The sequence below is a fragment of the Bison bison genome, unplaced genomic scaffold, assembly GCF_000754665.1.
Source record: "Bison bison bison isolate TAMUID 2011002044 unplaced genomic scaffold, Bison_UMD1.0 scf7180017864518, whole genome shotgun sequence".
NCBI lineage: Eukaryota > Metazoa > Chordata > Mammalia > Artiodactyla > Bovidae > Bison > Bison bison.
The window spans coordinates 8,163,622-8,182,268 of NW_011495071.1; the positions used below are offsets into that span (position 1 = coordinate 8,163,622).

General features: G+C 42.7%; 1 pseudogene; it reads left to right on the top strand.

Annotated features, from left to right (window-relative positions):
• LOC104981502 overlaps positions 1 to 18,647 on the top strand; it is a 26,482-nt pseudogene that overhangs the window by 425 nt on the left and 7,410 nt on the right.

Sequence of the window (18,647 nt, forward strand, 5' to 3'; positions counted from 1 at the left end):
GCTGGGGTGCGACCAGGGCAGGAACCCAGAAAGCGAGCTTCGGAGAGGGAAGTGGGAGACTAGAGCAGCGATCCACGCTTTCTCAGCACTAAAGGGCAATTCTCAAAGAGAGGGAACCAGGGAGGCCGAGCCTCCGCAGAAGGAAGGAAACGCCGCTAGAGCCAGTTATGATGGGAATAGGAGTTCTGTACGGAAATGAACTAGAAGACTAAGCGTAATTCTTTCCCCAGCCTGACCCTCATCAGAAAGATATTTATGTATTTGTTCCCATAATTTTCATATTCTAGTGTCTCCGTTTATCCTTAACAGAAGTAACAGGAATGCAGTCTTGTTCCAGGTAAAACAAAAATCGGAAGCTAGCAAGTTGGCTAGGTTAAAGGAAAATAAAAACCTGGGTCTCACTCAACTGAGAGACAATATACCGGGCAATCACCAGACCATAGGTTCACAACAGAACTCCGACCCACAACCTCTGCTGAAACCAACACGCGAAGCCAAACCACAACCTCTGCAGTGATCAGCTCAGAATGAGCCAGACTCGGTCATTGACTTCCAGCTTCCCTAATCTTTGCCTGTGTTTCCAACTCTGGACCAATTAGAGAAAGCCAAATATGTTCCCCTAAACCAATCACGTTAGACTCCCCGCTTCTAGTTAGCCCGCCTCCAGCTTCCCCGAGTTAACCTCCAATCAGAGCAAACCCTGAAGCCTCCTTCACCCATCCCCACCCGCCCCTTTATTTTTAACTGTCGGCGTGTGAGTCCCCAGCTAAGTGAAGGTGGCTGGCTCTCTTACTGTAGCAAGCTTTGAGTAAATAACTTGTTCTCATTTGGTGGTCTTTTTTGTTTCCACACAGCCAAAGAAGAGGTGTTAAAGAAATGTGAAAAGGCTGTTGTTGAGATTTTTTTTTAACGGTCCTTTTAACAGTTTTTTGGTTTTGGTTGTTTTTTTTTTTTAATTCTAAATTTGTAGCATGTGGTCGCCCACCCAGCTTTTAAAAAACCCACTCATCTAAAGTAAATAACCAACATCTTGAGTCCATACCGGAGAGAGAATGGCTAAGTGGTTGTTTAATAAAATGTTGAGGTCTGAGGCCCCACTGTCTTTCCATGTAGCAGGAATGTGAAGTGGAGGAGGACACGAAGTGAGTAGGAGGGAGAGGAGCCTAGGGATTTAAAACAGGCTACAGCCTACTCCGGTCTCTTTCTCCTAGACCTCTCAAAAAATGAGACCAGCCAAGGGAAAGGGGTTTGTATTCACAAATAAATTTCTTACCTTTAAAGGGGGCCTGGCTGAGGTCATGACGAAAACCAAGTGTGAGAAGGCAACCAAGAGTAGAACATGAAATAGCTGCCCGTTCTCACCTAGGAATCCTGCCAGGGCTAACACCTTTAAAGATTCTGCATGATGTTTTTATAAGATCTCCTTCCGAGTTATTTATGTCACCCCTTTTCAGTTCTCTGTGAGAAGTATGGACTGTATAGAATCAAATTATGAAACCTTAGATCTTTTCTCGGTTCAGTTTACTGATTGATGGATCCAATTCAACTATCTCAATACCGTTTTTCTCTCTAGTTCAAACAGATTAACAAAAATGATAGAAAATATGACATCTCACACACATTATAAAATTTATATTTAAAAATATTACATAAATCCAACCCTTTGGCCTTATTGAGTATAATATATTGGGGGATCTGTGGTAAATATGGTTTACTGAGGGTGTGCTATCCCCAGTGAGGTCACCTAATAATGTGTTTCCCAAAATGTATTGGTCATTTTTATTTTGTTTTTAGTCACTCTCACTTCCCCCTACTTTTTTTCAACTATGAAGCTGAAAGCTGAAGTGTTAGGCCTGGATTGTTGGCTGGCTCCTAGAGAATCTGTCTGTAGGAAAGATATCTTAAAAAAGAAAAAGATTCACAAATAGAATTGAGGTTTTCAGTATCTCCGTTTGAAACAACAGGATGTGTGTGTGTGTGTATAAGAATGAGATGCAACTGAAAAATACTACCTGGAATTCAATCATAGTAATGGGCCCTCCCAGCAAATACTGTTTGCCAGCTTCACATCTTGCCCTTGGCTATTTACTGAAAAATAACTAGACAAAAAATTTCAACTATAATTTATAATATTTAGAACCTAGAATTCTAAGTAATTTAAACCTGGAATATATACATCTGTGATACTATCTTAAAAACCCAAATGCTTTCAACAGGCTAAAATGGGTTTCATACTTTTGCTTTCTATAAGATTTTTTTAAGGAAGCATGATGGTTTTTTTAAAAACTCAAACTGTAAGCAAATATATTCATTACCTAGAAGAAAAAAGGTTCATCCACACCACAGCCTAAAGAAAATGACTATATCACACCTGGCTAAGCTTTCTAGTACAGCATTTTCCTTCCTTCATGATTTGAATTAAAATGTTCTGATTTTCCAAAAGAAAGTTCAAAAAAGTTCTTTTCCAAATTTGCTTGAGCAACATCTAATAATTACTAACTAAGGCTAATGAACCCAAAGAGCCAAGTACCATTTTCTTTGGGCTTTAGAACTGGTAAAATTTGCCTCTTTGATTTATACACCAGAAGAAAATGAAGTAGCGTCAGCCTACCGAGAGCTTAGCAAAGATAGCCTCAGAGAAGTGCAAGTTGCGTGCCATGGGTACTTATTCATGTCTGACTCTTTGCAGCCCCATGGACTATAGCCCACCAGGCTCCTCAGTCCGTGGGACTTTCCAGGCAAGAACACTGGAGTGGCTTGCCATTTCCTCCTCCAGGAGATCTTCCCAATCTAGGGATTGAACCATGTCTCCTGCTTTGGCAGACGGATTCTTTACCACTGAGCCACCAGGTAAGCCCTGGTGCAAGTACTCACCGAAGTTAATGCCTATAATACAGACATCTTTAATCACTGAGAGAGCACACCGGGCACATTTTGTTGGAATAAATGTTCCAGAGTAAACTCAAGTTGAAAAGTAGGAAAACAGTATTAAAAACAAGGAGGAAAGTGAGTGCCTTAAACACATTTCCCCCAAACTACCATGTTTGGTCTGCAGAATTTTATTCCTTTTGACAGATAACATCTCCGCCTTCCCTGGGTACCACAGCCAGCTAGCTCAACTCACCTGAGGTGTCTTCTGACCTCCTCAGGTCCCAGGATTATTTATGTTCTGTTCATCACTCAGAGAACTCTAGCTGTAAATTTACCCTCTTGAGTTTTCTTTACTTACACCAGCAACTTTAACTTTCATTAATTTGAAAACAATGTGTGACTGGAAAGATCCTGAAATCTGGAAACTGATTCTTTAGGTATGATTTTAATTTGGTTTACTCAGATCAAGAAAGAATTGACACTGTCGCATCTATGATGTCTTGGTCTTCTCAGGTACTTTCTGAGTTAGCTTGGGGCAGTTGCTAACCGGTGATGTTGATGGGGACCCTGGCAATCCCATGGAATTGTTGCTATGTGCATGGTGCCTCCTTTGTACCCAGGACCTTGTAACAACATTATATTTCTGAATAACCTTCTCTGCCACAGTAGTTACGATCATGACAAAGTGCCTGGGCCTGATTTCCTGCCTCTAGTCAATTTGCAGAGCCTTCTATTGATCCTTGAAAATAGAACTATGATCTTAGGTACGAGTCCTGGGAAGATAGCCTAGAGCTGAGGGCTGGGCAGTCTGCAGCCCTGAATACCATGGGTGGGTGAAGTCACATCTGTGGCTTCCAGGACAAGACAGGGAACAAAGGAATAAAAAGTATTCTGTGCAGAGGTTTCCTCAGTGAACTTTCTGGCTCTTTACCTGCTTGATGAATTTTAAAGTTATTCTTTATCATGTCAACCACCTCCTGAATAACCCCTTGCATGCACGTGTGCATGCCCAGTTGTTTCGGTATGTCTGACTCTTTGCGACCCTATAGGCTGTAGCCCACCAGGCTCCTCTGTCCGTGGAGCTCTCCACGCAAGAATACTGGAGTGGGTTGCCATGCCCTCTTCCAGGGGATCTTCCTGACCCAGGGATCAAACCTGCGACTCCTGTATTGCAGGTGGATTCTTTACCACTGAGCTGCCGGGAAAGCCTGGTGAATAATCCCTATCTCCCAGTACCTTTTCACCACATGGCATCTACATTCTCTTGAAAGATTAGGCCTGTCAGTGTGCCTCTCCAGTCTGATTTCCCACTCTCTCTCCAATGCCTCTGTTGCTCTGGTCTCCTCAGGACCCATTCCCTCACCTTCCATTGTTTCCCTCGGAAACCCTCTCATCTCTTTTCCTCAGGGCCAATCTCAAGCCCGTTCAAACCAGTAGATTCCCACAGGCTCCTATCTTCCCTCCTTTCTACTTCCTGCCCAATCAGAGCTTGGGTTCTAGAGTCAGTCAGATCTGGGTTCAAATTCCGATTCCGCCACTTGTTAACTCCATAAACTTGGGAAACTTTCTTAACATCAGAGCTTCAGTTTCCCCAATTATAAAATGGGGGAAATTGGACTTAGAGCTGCGGTGAGTGCTCAATCGTGTCTGGCTCTTTGTGACCCCATAGACTGTAGCCTACCAGGCTCCTCAGTCAGTGGGATTTCCCAGGCAAGAATAATGGAATGGGTTGCCATTTTCTACTCCAGAGGATCTTCCCGAAGCAGGGACTGAAATCATGTCTCTTGCATCTCCTGCTTTGGCAGGTGGATTCTTTACCACTGAGCCAACTGGGAAGTCCTAGGACCTAGAGCTATGTGAGACTAAATGAGAATTTGCATGTGCTGTGCTGTGCTTAGCTGTGTCCCACTCTGCGACCCCATGGACTGTAGTCCACCAGGCTCCTCTGCCCGTGGGATTTTCCAGGCAAGCATGCTGGAGTGAATTGCCATTTCCTTTTCCAAAGAAATTGTAGAAGTTGCTTTATTTTTGTAGTTGGTAGATAGCCTCAAAAACCAATTATGTGGTGTTGCTATTATTGGCTTATTGACTTTCATCTGAACCTCAGCTTTTTCTTTCAGATTAGGCAATCTGTGGTGGGCCCATCAGTTCTCTTCTCCCAGCCTCTATTCTCTTTCAGTTTAGTGCCTTACCAACCTCAGTAAACAAGAGCCATGCTCCTGTTTCACAGCTTCTACTCGGGGAATGTTGGTGCTAGAGAGAGCCCTGAAACCAAGCTAATTGGCTCAACAACAAATTCTTGCTTCCACACATCAGCTGAGCCCTTTCTGAGGCCCTAGAAACTCTCTCTGGTAGTTCGCAATCAGGGCTAATCATTAGTGTCAACACAAGCACTTTTGAAAACATGGGTGCCTGGGTCCCACTCAGAGGAATTAAATCAGAACCCTTGGGGCAGGGGTCCAGTATAATTTTTTGCTTTAAAGTTCCCAGGAAGAGTATAATGTAGTCAAGGATGAGAATTGCTGTTGGGCAAATTTTCTCCCACAGCAGCATTCCAAACTTTTTCTTCTATTCATACTGCTGCTGCTGCTACTGCTAAGTCACTTCAGTCGTGTTCGACTCTGTGGGACCCCGTGACAGCAGCCCATCAGGCTCCACCGTCCCTGGGATTCATTCTCCAGGCAAGAACACTGGAGCAGGTTGCCATTTCTTTCTCCAATGCATGAAAGTGAAAAGTGAAAGTGGAGTCGCTCAGTCGTGTCCGACTCTTAGTGACCCCATGGACTGCAGCCTACCAGGCTCCTCCATCCATGGGATTTTCCAGGCAAGAGTACTGGAGTGGGGTGCCATTCGCCTTCTCCATCTTCTATTCATAAGCCCACCTTAAAATCAAAGATGTTCCATAGACACTTCATTAACTTTCCACCTCCCACAACAGACTTCTGTTGATTCTGTCTTGGAGGATAAAGTATCACATTTCCTATCTCTAGACTCTCTTAACTGTCACATCTTTGTTGTTTTTGCTATTTAGATGCTCAGTTGCATCCTACTCTCTTGGGACCCCAGGGACTGTAGCCCACCAGGCTCCTCTGTCCATGGGATTTCCCAGGCAAGAATACTGGAGTGGGTTGCCATTTCCTTCTCTAGGGAATCTTCCCAATCCAGAGATTGAACCTGCCTCTGTTGCATTGTTAGGTGAATTCTTTACCACTAAGCCACCAGGAAAACCCCCCTTCACATCTATCCCTTTTAAAATAAAATATACCGATGGTAACTGCCTTCATTTTTTTTTTTTAATTTTATTTATTTGGCTGCACTGGGTCTTAGTTGCGGCATGTGGGATCTAGTTCCCTGATCAGGGATCAAACCCAGGCCCCCTGCTTTGGGAGCACAATCTTAGGCAGTAGACCATAGTTCTTCCTCTTAACTTGAACCTGAAGTCCTGTCCAGATTTTTCTTGATTCTAAACAACAAACAAAAATAGTCTTCCTCACTTCCATTACCTGAGTGAGAGGAGGGAGGAGCTAGCATTTACCTCGGGACTGACACTGTGCTGGGTGACATCATCCAGTTATGAAATCCTACCTGTTCTAGCTCTGGGGTATCACTTCCATCTCTCCTCTTCCATTATTATTGCCACTGTCCCAATCCAGGAGTTTTTTTCTCTTGCTTGGATTATTTCAATAGCTACCTGGATTTCTTGCTTTAACCTCTTTCCCTTGCTAACCCACCTTATACACTAGCGTCGGGGTAATTTTTCCAGTCATATCAGTGTTCTGTTCAAGTCTCTTTAGTGATTCTCTATTGCCTACAGAATAAAATTTAAATCCCCTCCTTTCTTTTCACACTAAGTAGGGAGCCTCTGGAACCTCCTCACTCTAAACCTCATGAATGTGAGGCTGGTCCTACTGACCTGCAGATCACTGAGGTTAGACTCTACTTGAAAAGTGAAAAGTGAAAGTGAAGTCGCTCAGTCGTGTCCGACTCTTAGTGACCCCATGGACTGCAGCCTACCAGGCTCCTCCATCCATGGGATTGGATCTGTACTCTACCTGAGATTTTTTTTTTTTTTTTGTCTTTCAATTTCTCGATTCTTCTCATCATTCAAATTTCAGCTTAAATGTTATTGCCTCTGAGATGAACATGACTTTTTTTTTTGTCTGTGTCATGAGGCTTAGAGGGTTTTAGTTTCTCGAGACCAGGGTTGGAGGCCAGGCCCTTGGCAATGCAAGCGCAGAGCCCTAATCACTGGAACGACAGGGAATTCCACTGACTGTGCCTTTATAAATAGTCTGCTTCCCCATCCTGGCTTTCCTGGTGGCTCAGTGGTAAAGAATCCGCCTGCCAATGCAAGAGACACGGGTTCGATCCCTGGGCCAAGAAGATGCCCTGGAGAAGGAAATGGCAACCCATTCCAGGATTCTTGCCTGGGAAATCCCAAGGACAGAGGAGCTTGGCGGGCTACAGTCCATGAGGGTCACAAAAGAGTCGAACACGACTCAGTGACTAAGCAACTTACCCCCTCACTCTTTACCACATTAAGCTGCCTAAAATTATTTTGTTTGCCTGTTTATTGCCTGTGCCTTTGTTTGCATGTTTATTGCCTGTGGCCTCCCAAGCAGCAAGCCCAACTCAGCCCATTTCTGGTTTCACTGATGCATCCCAATTGCTCTTTTGTGCTGGCCACCACTTCAAGCTCTTTCCCTGCTGAGATAATACAACCTGGATTGTTCAGAGTAGTCTGTGTTTAATGCCTGGATTGCTCCACAGTCATTATTAATAGTGTTTCTGTTTTTTCTCAAAATTATTCCAACTTGGACAATAAATTATACAATAAATTATACTGTTATTTATAGCCTTGACCATAGCCATTTGTGGTTGTGTGCTCTCGCTTCAGTTGTGTCTGACTCTTTGTGATGCTATGGACTGTAGCCCACCAGGCTCCTCTGTCCATGGGATTCTCCAGACTAGAATATTGGAGTAGGTTGCCATGCCCTCCAGGGGTCTTCCCGACCCAGTAATAGAACCTGTAGCTCCTGCATTGCAGGTAGATTCTTTACAGCTGAGCCACGGGGAAAGCCTTCAGAGCCATTTGTACATATGTCTTATTTCTAAGCTCACTGAGGACAGGAAGCAAGTCATGTTCCTATGTCTTTCATCAATAACACATCGTAAAGTATTTTGTATAAATATAGTAGAAAGCTCAGAAAGTGTTTGTTAAATAAGACTGGCTGATACATTAAAATATCACATATGTGGAGAGTCTAGCAAAATATCTAACACATTCTAAGTATGTTAGGTTAAAACAAAAAAGATCAATATATGTTGGTTTCCTTTGCCCCAGTTGACTCCAAATGTCCTGTCTCCCAAGCTCTTTGTTAAGAGGCTGTGCCACATAATTTAGTATCCAGTTACACACTAGCTAGTTTGCTTTTATTGAGTTTTTTTTGTGTGTGTGCGATCATATTTCTTCTACTAGATTGGAAACTCTTTGAAGGCAAGCATCATTGTCTTATAATTCTCTATTCCACATAGCAAAACTAGTTCATGTTTATAAACTTGTTGATCACTAGGATTCTCCACACTCATTGGCTGGTAATTTGTAGGAAAGAGTGAAATGATGACCATGGTAGAGGTATCAGTTTAGGTGCCAACAATCAGAGGCACCAGGGTTGAAGATCACTTTCCCTCTTTGTAGATGATGCCTCTTGTGTTCTTCCAGCCAACAAAAGTAGGAGGAGTAGGAAATCCTATTCCTAAGGATTTCAGTAACATTTTCAGAGTATAGGTTCAAAAGATCAGGTAATAGTTATGCAAAAGCATAGTTGTCTTTTGGAAGTAGGGGAAGAATGAAAACTATGCATAGTGTTGAGACCTGACTTTGGAGTATGAGCTAGGATTGAATTCCTCAGCTATTTAACCTCCCTAAACCTGTTTTCTCATCTGGAAAATCAGGATGATACCTCTGTCTCTGGGGTGGTTGTGAGAAGAGTACATGAGAAATAACACATAAAATGCTTAGCAGAGGGCCTAACTTATTGCAAGCCTCAGTAAACAATAGCTATTTTTATAATGGGTGATCTAGGTAGCTAAAGGTTTCGATGCTAAAGGTGGGGTAGCTAAAAATATGATCGCTATCGAATTTTTAGTTAAACCTTGTTTCTAGTGTCAGTGACAGCTGTAATTCTTTACCTGTTTATTCATTCAACCATTTATTCTTTTGTTCATTTATTCATTGTTCATTCGTTTATTCTATGCCAGATACCAGGATTCCCTGGTGGCTCAGACAGTAAAGTGTCTGCCCACAATGCAGGAGACCCAGGTTTGATCCCCAGGTTGAGAAGATCCCCTGGAGAAGGAAATGGCAATCCACTCCAGTACTCTTGCCTAGAAAATTCCATGGACGGAGGAGCCTGGAGGGCTACAGTCCATGGGCTCGCAAAGAGTCGGATACGACTAGGCAACTTCACTTTCTTTCATGCCAGATACACAATAAAATGTTTATGAAATATTGTTGAATAAGGGTGATGTGAAGAAAGAAATAGGTGAGGAAGATTAAGAGGTACAAACTTCCAGTTACAAAATAAAAGAGTTGTGGGTGTGAAACGTTCAGTGCGGGGAATATAATCAATAACTATGTTCTTTGTAATGACATATGGTAACTAAACTTATTGTGGTCATTTTGAAATATGTAGAAATACCAAATAACTATGCTGTGTAATAGAATGAACATAGTCTTGTAGATCAATTATACTTCAAAAACAAACAATTAGGATTGACATATGCACACCACTATCTACAAAACAGATAACTAATGAGAACCTTTTATGTAGCACAAACAACTTTACTTGGTACTTTGTAGTGACCTAAGTGAGAAAGAACTCCAAAAAAGAGGGGATATATGTATACAGGTGGCTGATTTACTTTGCTGTCCACCAGAAATTGACACAGTGGTGTAAAGCACCTATCAGATCAGATCAGATCAGTCTCTCAGTCGTGTCCGAGCAACTATAGTCTAATAAAAAACAAACACATAAACCCATAGTGAAAAAAGTTCAGATTTGTGGTTACCAGAGAGGCAAGTTGGGGCAGGAGGAATTGGATGAAGGCAATCAAAAGGTATAGACTTCCATGCATAACATAAATAATTACTAGGAATGTAGTGTACGATATGATAAATATAATCAACACAGCTGTATAGTGTACAAGAAAATGGTTAAGAGAGAAAATCCTAAGAGTTCTTATCACAAGAAAAATTTTTGTTTCTATTTCTTTTATTTTATATCTGTAGGCAATGATGGATGGTCACTAAACATTTCATGATGTAAGTCAAATCATTATTCAGTATTCCTTAAACTTATTCAGTGCTGGATGTCAATTATAAATAATTATAAATAAAGCTGGAAGGAAAAAAATTCAGTTACAATTAAAAATGTCGACTTATTTGTTGCCTTACCAATAGCTGAGAAAAGAAGAGAAGCTAACAACAAAGGAGAAAAGGAAAGATATACCCATCTGCAGACAGAGTTCTAAAGAATGGCAAGGAGAGATAAGAAAGCCTTCCTCAGTGTTCAGTGCAAAGAAATAGAGGAAAACAATAGAATGGAAAAGACTAGAGATCTCTTCAAGAAAATTAGAGATACCAAGGGAACATTTCATGCAAAGATGAAATATCCAATAAAGGACAGAAACAGTACGGACCTAACAGAAGCAGAAGATGTTAAGAAGAGATGGCAAGAATACACAGAACTATGCAAAAAAGTTCTTAATGACCCGGATAACCATAATGGTGTAATCACTCACCTAGAGCCAGATATCCTGAAGTGGGAAGTCAAGTGGGCCTTAGGAAGCATCATTATGAACAAAGCTAGTTCAAATCCTAAAAGCTATTTCAAATCCTAAAAGATGATGCTGTTAAAGTGCTGCACTCTATATGCCAGCAAATTTGGAAAACTCAGCAGTGGCCAGAAGACTGAGAAAGGTCAGATTTCATTCCAATTCCAAAGAAAGGCAATGCCAAAGAATGTTCCAACTACCACACAATTGTACTCATCTAACATGCTTAGCAAGGTCATGCTCAAAATTGTCCAAGATAGGTTTCAACTGTACATGAACCAAGAACTTGCAGATGTTCAAGCTGGATTTAGAAAAGGCGGAAGAACCAGAGAAAAGAATTCCAGAGAAACATCTGCTTCATTTACTAGGCTAAAGCCTTTCACTGTATGGATCCCAGCAAACTGTGGAAAATTCTTAAAGAGATGGGAATACCAGATCACCTTACCTTCTTCTTGAAAAATCTGTATGCAGGTCAAGGAGCAACAGTTAGAACTGAACATTGAACAATGAACTGGTTCAAAATTAGGAAAGGAGTATGTCAAGGCTATATATTGTCACTCTGCTTATTTAACTTATATGCAGAGCACATCATGCAAAATCCCAGACTGGATCAAGCACAAACTGGAATCAAGATTGCCAGGAGAAATATCAATAACCTCAGATATGCAGATGACACCACCCTTATAGTAGTAAGCAAAGAGGAACTAAAGAGCCTCTTGATTGAAAGTGAAAGAGGAGAGTGAAAAAGCTGGCTTAAAACTCAACATTCAGAAAACTAAGATCATGGCATCTGGTCCCATCACTTCATGGGAAATAGATGGGGAAACAGTGGAAACAGTGAGAGTCTTTATTTTCTTGGGCTCCAAAATCACTGCAGATGGTGACTGCAGCCTTGAAATTAAAAGACGCTTGCTCCTTGGAAGAAAAGCTATGACAAACCTAGACAGTGTATTAAAAAGCAGAGATATTACTTTGCTGACAAAATTCTGTATAGTCAAAGCTATGGTTTTTCCTGTAGTCATGTCTGGATGTGAGAGTTGGACCATAAAGAAGGCTGAGCGCTGAAGAATTGATGCTTTCAAACTGTGGTGCTGGAGAAGACTCTTGAGTGTCCCTTGGACTGCAAGGAGATCAAACTAGTTAATCCTAAAGGAAATCAACCCTGAATATTTATTGGAAGGACTGATGTGAAGCTGAAGCTGTAGAATTTTGACCACCTGATGTGAAGAGCTGACTCATTAGAAAAGATTCTGAAGCTGGGAAAGATTGAAGGTAGGAGGAGAAAGTTAAAGTGAAGTCGATCAGTCGAGTCCGACCCTTTGCGACCCCATGGACTATAGACCACCAGGCTCCTCTATCCATGGAATTTTCCAGGCAAGAGTACTGGAGTGGGTTGCCATTTCCTTTTCCAGGGGATCTTCCTCAAACCCGGGTCTCCTGCATTGCAGGCAGATGCTTTACTGTCTGAGCTACCACGGAGCTGACTAGGAGGAGAAGGGAACGGCAGAGGATGAGATGGTTGGATGGCATCACTGACTCAATTAATATGAGTTTGAGCTAGCTCTGGGAGATAATGAAGGACAGGGAAGCCTGGCATGTTGCAGTCTGTGGGGTCACAAAGAGTTGGACACGACTGAGTAACTGAACAACGACAACAAAAAATGTTGAATAAATAACAGAGTAATAAGTAACATGAGGAGATGATGACATTTTTGGAGATATGCTCTCAATGTTATCTCTGGATGAACATAAAATGCCCTGTGACTGAGGTCAGGTTGCTGTTTGCTGAAAGTGCAAAACCGGTGACTTCACCTACAGAGAACACAAAATATGTAACATTCCTTCAAGTCTTCTAACCTATTACTGACTGGCAGCAGATGACTGCTTCCCGTGTGTGTGCCTGCTCAGTCGCTTCAGTTTTGTCCTTTGCGACCCTATGGAGTGTAACCTACAAGGCTCCTCTGTCCATAGGATTCTCCAGGCAAGAGTACTGGAGTGGGTTGCCATGCCTTTCTCCAGAAGATCTTCCCAACCCAGGTTTCAAACTTGGATTTTCTGCATTGCAGGTAGATTCTTTACTGCTGGGCCACTGGGGCAGCCTGACTGCTTGCTATTTTGTGCAAAAACTCAAGGTTGCAGAGTTCAGTCCTCAGTTTCCCTTCTCTACCTCTAGACTCATCTTCCACAGAATCTAGCCTTACATCTTCCCTGACATTCCTTCCTTCTAATGCTCCAGGCAGAGTGAAGCACTCCCATTTTGGTGCCACCATTGTGCAAATTTCTATTACTGTGCACATCTCTTGGTATCAGAGATAACTTGGTTGTAGGTTCACAAGTACTGGATCTATCTATGCCTCATTCTTTATACGTCCGACACCTGACGTAAAGCCTGACATTTGATAGGTGCTCAGTAAACGTTTACTGAGTGGGCTCTTGAGCAAACTAAACTGTACGTTCCCTTTAGTCTCCTTTTCAAAAATAATCCTTCCAAAGGAATTACATATTATCTCAATTTCTACTTCCTCATCCTAGATCTTTTCCTGATGTCTTATATCCAATGCGTCGCCAAGTCCTATGGGTTCAATCTCTAAAATATTTCCTGAATCTGTCTGCTCCTTATTACCCCATTGCCTCCAATATCAACCAGACAGAATTGTTTTCCACTGGCCTGTTTCCTCGGAGAAGGCGATGGCACCCCACTCCAGTACTCTTGCCTGGAAAATCCCAGGGACGGGGGAGCCCGGTGGGCTGCCATCTATGGGGTCGCACAGAGTCGGACATGACTGAAGTGACTTAGCAGCAGCAGCAGCAGCAGGCCTGTTTCCTGCTGTTGTGTCCTAAACTGGGCTCCCTACTTGCCCCTTCTTGTCTTATCCCAATCTATTCTCCACACATCCTCAGTGATATTTTTCATGTAAATGACAGCGTCAGCACCTTGCATTGTCAATAGCTTCCCAACATGCTTAGAATATGCTCCCATTTCCCTTCCCTGGTCTGCAAGGGCCTATATTATCCAAGTCCTACCTATCCTTCCTATTTCAGCTCCTGCAACTCTGCTTGTTGCTCAGTCTACGCCAGCCACAGTGGCCCTTGGAAGTTCTTAACGTCAGCAAACTCTTTCCCCCCTCAAGACCTGCTGTTTTCTCTAACAGAAGCACTTCTCCTCTCTCCTTACACAGCTGGCTTCTTGTTCTTCAAGCAAATGTCATTCCTCAAAGACCCTCCCGAACACACATACACCCTGTCCTCTATCACAGGATCTTGTTTATTTTCTTCATAATTCTTATCAGAGTTCTAATTATTATATTTCATCATGATGACTTGGTTTGGGGAGGTGTTTGTTTGTTTCTGGCTGCATGGCATGTGAGATCTTAGTTTCCTGACCGTGGATGGAACCCTTGCCCCCTGCAGTGGAAACATGAAGTCTTAACCAGTGGACCGCCAGGGAAGTCCACCATGATTACTTGCTTACTGCTTGTCTTCCCTATTAGAATATAGGTGAGCATGGAATACAAAGTATATTTTATTCCCCACTGTATCCCAAGTGCTTAGTACAGTCCCTGGAGCAAAGAATATACCAAACATGTACAAGTGAATACATGAATGAGTGCCCTCACTATTTTCAGTGCAAACTGTCTAGCTTTTCTTTTAACTTGCAAATCGGTGTAAGACTCCTCAGACTAAAAGCTAAAGATTTACCCTTGACTTTCTCTTCCTCTTGCAGCTGCAGCCCTGTTGCTTCTTCCCTTACTTGACCAAAGAGTGGATTGTCTGTCTAGACCTCATCCACTCCCACTCTGTGAAACAGCTCTCACTAGTACCATGAATGACCTCTTTGTTTTTAAATCCACAGACATATGCTCCACTTCTCAGCCTACTTGACCTTTCTACAGCCACACTTCCTCAATTTGGTTCCACAGAACACTGGTCCCTTGAGTGGCTCTAATGAAAAAGTGTGTTCCTGTTCCTCCTATTAAACACCTTTCTAGCATCCTGTGCTTCAACTCTGTAGCATTTAGCTCACTTGCAGTTAATTTGTTTAATTAGTTAATATCTGACTTTTCTGAGAAATGCAGGTTCTTGAGGGCAGGGACCCTTATCTGATTTTTACTGAATAGTCCCATATTCTAGAACGTAAAAGATGTTTGTTGAATTAAATGAACGAATGAATATGTTGCCTTCAGGGGAAATCACAATGTGAATATATTAAATGTAAAATCCTACACAGAAGAAATGTGTTCAAATTTATTTAGATCAGGATTTTCCAAACTCAATTGCCCATAGCTCTCTTTGTTCTCTCACACTCCCAGTAGAATACCAGCAAACATCCTGGGGGAATTTATAAAACACACATGGGAACATGTTACTCTCCAGTGTTACATTTTGTTGAATAATCACTGTTTCTCCATATCTTCCTCACCTGACTCCTAAGGACTCCACTTTTCCTGATTCTCTTTTTCCTTCGCAGATGATCTCACCCATCATGAGGTCACCAGGTATTCAGTGTGTTGTTAACCACCGATTGTATAACCAGGCTTGTGTCCCATCTAGTGACTAGATACATCTATCCTGGCTGCCTCACTAGCCTTTCATCCTGTGTCTAACCCCCGCAACCTTCCTGACCTTCTTGTATTGTATATCTTGGTTAAGGGTATCGTCATTCATCTAAGACAGAAACCTAGAGGTCTAAATTAAATTGATCAACTTTATTTCAGAAATACTGTTTATAACTTGGGCTCCTCTGGTGGCTCAGGTGGTAAAGAATCCACCCGCAATGCAGGAGATCCAGGTTCAATCCCTGGGTGGGGAAGATCCTGTGGAGAAGGAAATGGCAGCCCACTCCAATATTCTTGCTGGGAAACCCCATGGACAGAGGAGCCTAGTGAGTCCAAGGGGTCGTGAAGAGTCGGAGGCGACTGAGCAGTGCAGCACACATGCCCGGTAGCTCAGCTGGTAGATTCTGCCTGCAATGCGGGAGACCTGGGTTCAATCCCTGGGTTGGGAAAATCCCCTGGAGGAGGGCAACCCACTCCAATATTCTTGCCTGGAGAATCCCCAAGGACAGAGGAGCCTGGCAGATTACAGTCCATGGGGTCCCAAAGAGTTGGACATGACTGAGTGACTAAGCAAAAAACAGCCTATGTGGAAATACTGACACATTCTGGGGATAGAACAATAAAACAATAAACCAGTAATTATAATTATGTGTGATAAGGGCTATTATAGAGGAAGTAGACTGAGTTCCCTGCAAGAGTCAGCAGGAGGGGGCACATAACTGGCAGGGTTTTCCAAAAGAAATTAAGTCTAAACTAAGACAGAGGTATGAGTCAGAATTAGCCAGATGAATGGGGAGGGGAAAATGAGAAGCCTGGAGGCAAGACGCAGTTTGGCACATTTGAAATAAAAGTAGTTCCAGGTGGCAAGAGAACAGAGCTGTGGGGAAAGATGAGGCTGGAGAGAGGTTGGCAGGGCCAGATCGTGCAGGTCTTGTAGGTCAGATAGAGTTTGTAGTTTACCTGAGGGCAATGGAGAAATCATTTAAGCAGGGAATCAGAAGCTCAAGTGCCTTCAGGGGAAGGCAGGTGGCTTAAATCAATGTCCTAGAGGAAGCAATGGGGCCCACAGACTGCCAGAGTCCACACTCCCCTGAAAGCACTCAACTTTGAATTTTAAAACTGTGACCTGGACAAGAGCCACAATCACACTTTTTTTCTTTTTTAATTATTTGGCTGTGCCAAGTTTTAGTTGCGGCATGTGGGATCTGTAGTTGCAATATATGGGCTCCTAGTTGTGACATGTGAAATCTAGTTCCCTGACCAGGGATAGAATCTGGGCCCCCTGCATTGGGAGGATGGAGTCTTAGCCACTGGACCACCAGGGAAGTCCCTGCATTTGTCTTTTAGAAAAAGAAATTAGATGCATGGAATGAAGCTAGGCAAGAGGCAGGAAGGTCAGAAGGCAGTCCAGGTGAGAAATGAAGGTTTGAATGGGAATCAAGTGTGGAGGGAGAGAAGTGGTAGGTTCTAGAGATATTTAGGAAGAAGAATCACCAGGCCTTGGGGTAAATTTGATCTGTGGCTAAGGGATGATGAAGTTTATAATTTTATATTTTATGTCATGACAAGAAAAATTTAAACAAAAATTTTCTTTGCCCATTTGAGCTTCCTCCTTTCCCTTTGGTATGTATTGTGTATCTATATTAACTAGATCTCCTTAGGAGATAACATCTTTCTTGATCTCATCAAGGGTCACAACTCCTCAGGAGATATCCTTCCTTCTTACTTAAATATTATAGCCACAGTGACCCATAATCTGGATTGTGTAAACTGCAAATAATACATCATTTAATATAATAGAGCCCTCTGTCTCAAAAACTGATATAACTGTGTTTTGACATTTAATGGGCTGAACTGTTCTAAGCACTTTCTGAGAGGCTGTTCCCAAGTTATACTTTGGCTCAAATAATTATTCGTCAACAGGGAGAAATCAAGATTTGTTTATTACTGTTATTGTTGCTATTGCAAAATGAGGATTCTATAGGACAGTGAAAGAGATGGCAAATAGGTCAATGGTAAGAACAGCCAAATGGAAAGAAACACAAAGAACTAAAAAGATGAGGGGTTAAAAGAAGATGCAATTTAAAAAAATTGTATTTGGGCTTTTGACCTTGATACTGAGTCATGAAGGCAAATTAAAAGCCTGAAAGTTCAAACTGGAGTTCCAGTAAGCAACGCCAGATTAAACACGCATTTAATTCCACTTCCTTTCGAAACTCTACTAAAATGACAGAAAAGAGACTGAAACAAAACAAAACAAAACCAAACACTGCTTAAGAACAAAGAGAACAAGAGAGGAGAGGAACGATGACCAAATTAGCAGAACCAGGGAAGTGGCTTCCTAAACTGACAGAGAAAGGCAAGAAGCAACTTGGATTTCCACCCCACAACTTGCAAAGGCTCAGGAACTGATGACATTGGTACCTCTTGAAGTTGTGGAGAGGAGGGACTATGAACAGGAGATGGATTGAGAGTCTGGGTAAAATGCTGTTAGACATCCAGAATTGCTCACTGACCCCAAATGGCTGGGCAACCTCTCCTCTCATTCCATCAGAAAGCTGGAGGTCTTGTTTCTGGAGCAGGTAAAAGAGACAAAAACCTAAAGATACAGCCTTTAGCTGTTCCTCAAAGAAACAGACCTGCAAGATCAGTAAAGTACCTAGATGATAAGCAAACACTCCCCTCCACCCACCCACCCCCACATAGACAACCAAGAACCACTAGATATCTGAGAATGTCCTCTTATGTGAAGATGAGACCAGAACAAATAGAAAAAAACTACTTACAGAAAACAGATTAGGTAGACACCTGCCTCCTGTCTTCCTCTCTTCTATTCCCCTTCACTAATTTAGTCCCAAAGCCATAGGTATGAGCAGATAGATATCTATGAGGGGTTGGGAGAGGTGGTATTAAAGCAGGGTGGGCAGGACTTTTGTTGGGTGGGGACAGTGGTCATGACACTGGCAGCCAGGTATAGGCTGTTGAAGTCTAAGTAGAGTGACAAGGAATCCACATAGGTATCGAGCCCAAGTCGGGTAAAGAGAGTATTTGCAGAGGGAGTGGGAGTGGCAGCAGCAGCTGCCTGCCAGGGTATTAGAAGTGCGATGAGTCAGACAGGCCATCAAGCATTGAGGCTGCTGCTGCTGCTGCTAAGTCATGTCCAACTGTTTGAGACCCCGTAGACTGCAGCCCGCCAGGTTCTTCCTCTGTCCATGGGATTTCCTGGGGAAGAATACTGGAGTGGGTTGCCATTTCCTCCTCCAGGGGATCTTCCCAACCCAGGGATCAAACCTAAGTCTCTTGCATCTCCTGTACTGGCAGGCAGATTCTTTACCAACTGCATCACTTGGGAAGCCCAAAGCATTGAGGGGTAGGTGGCAATAG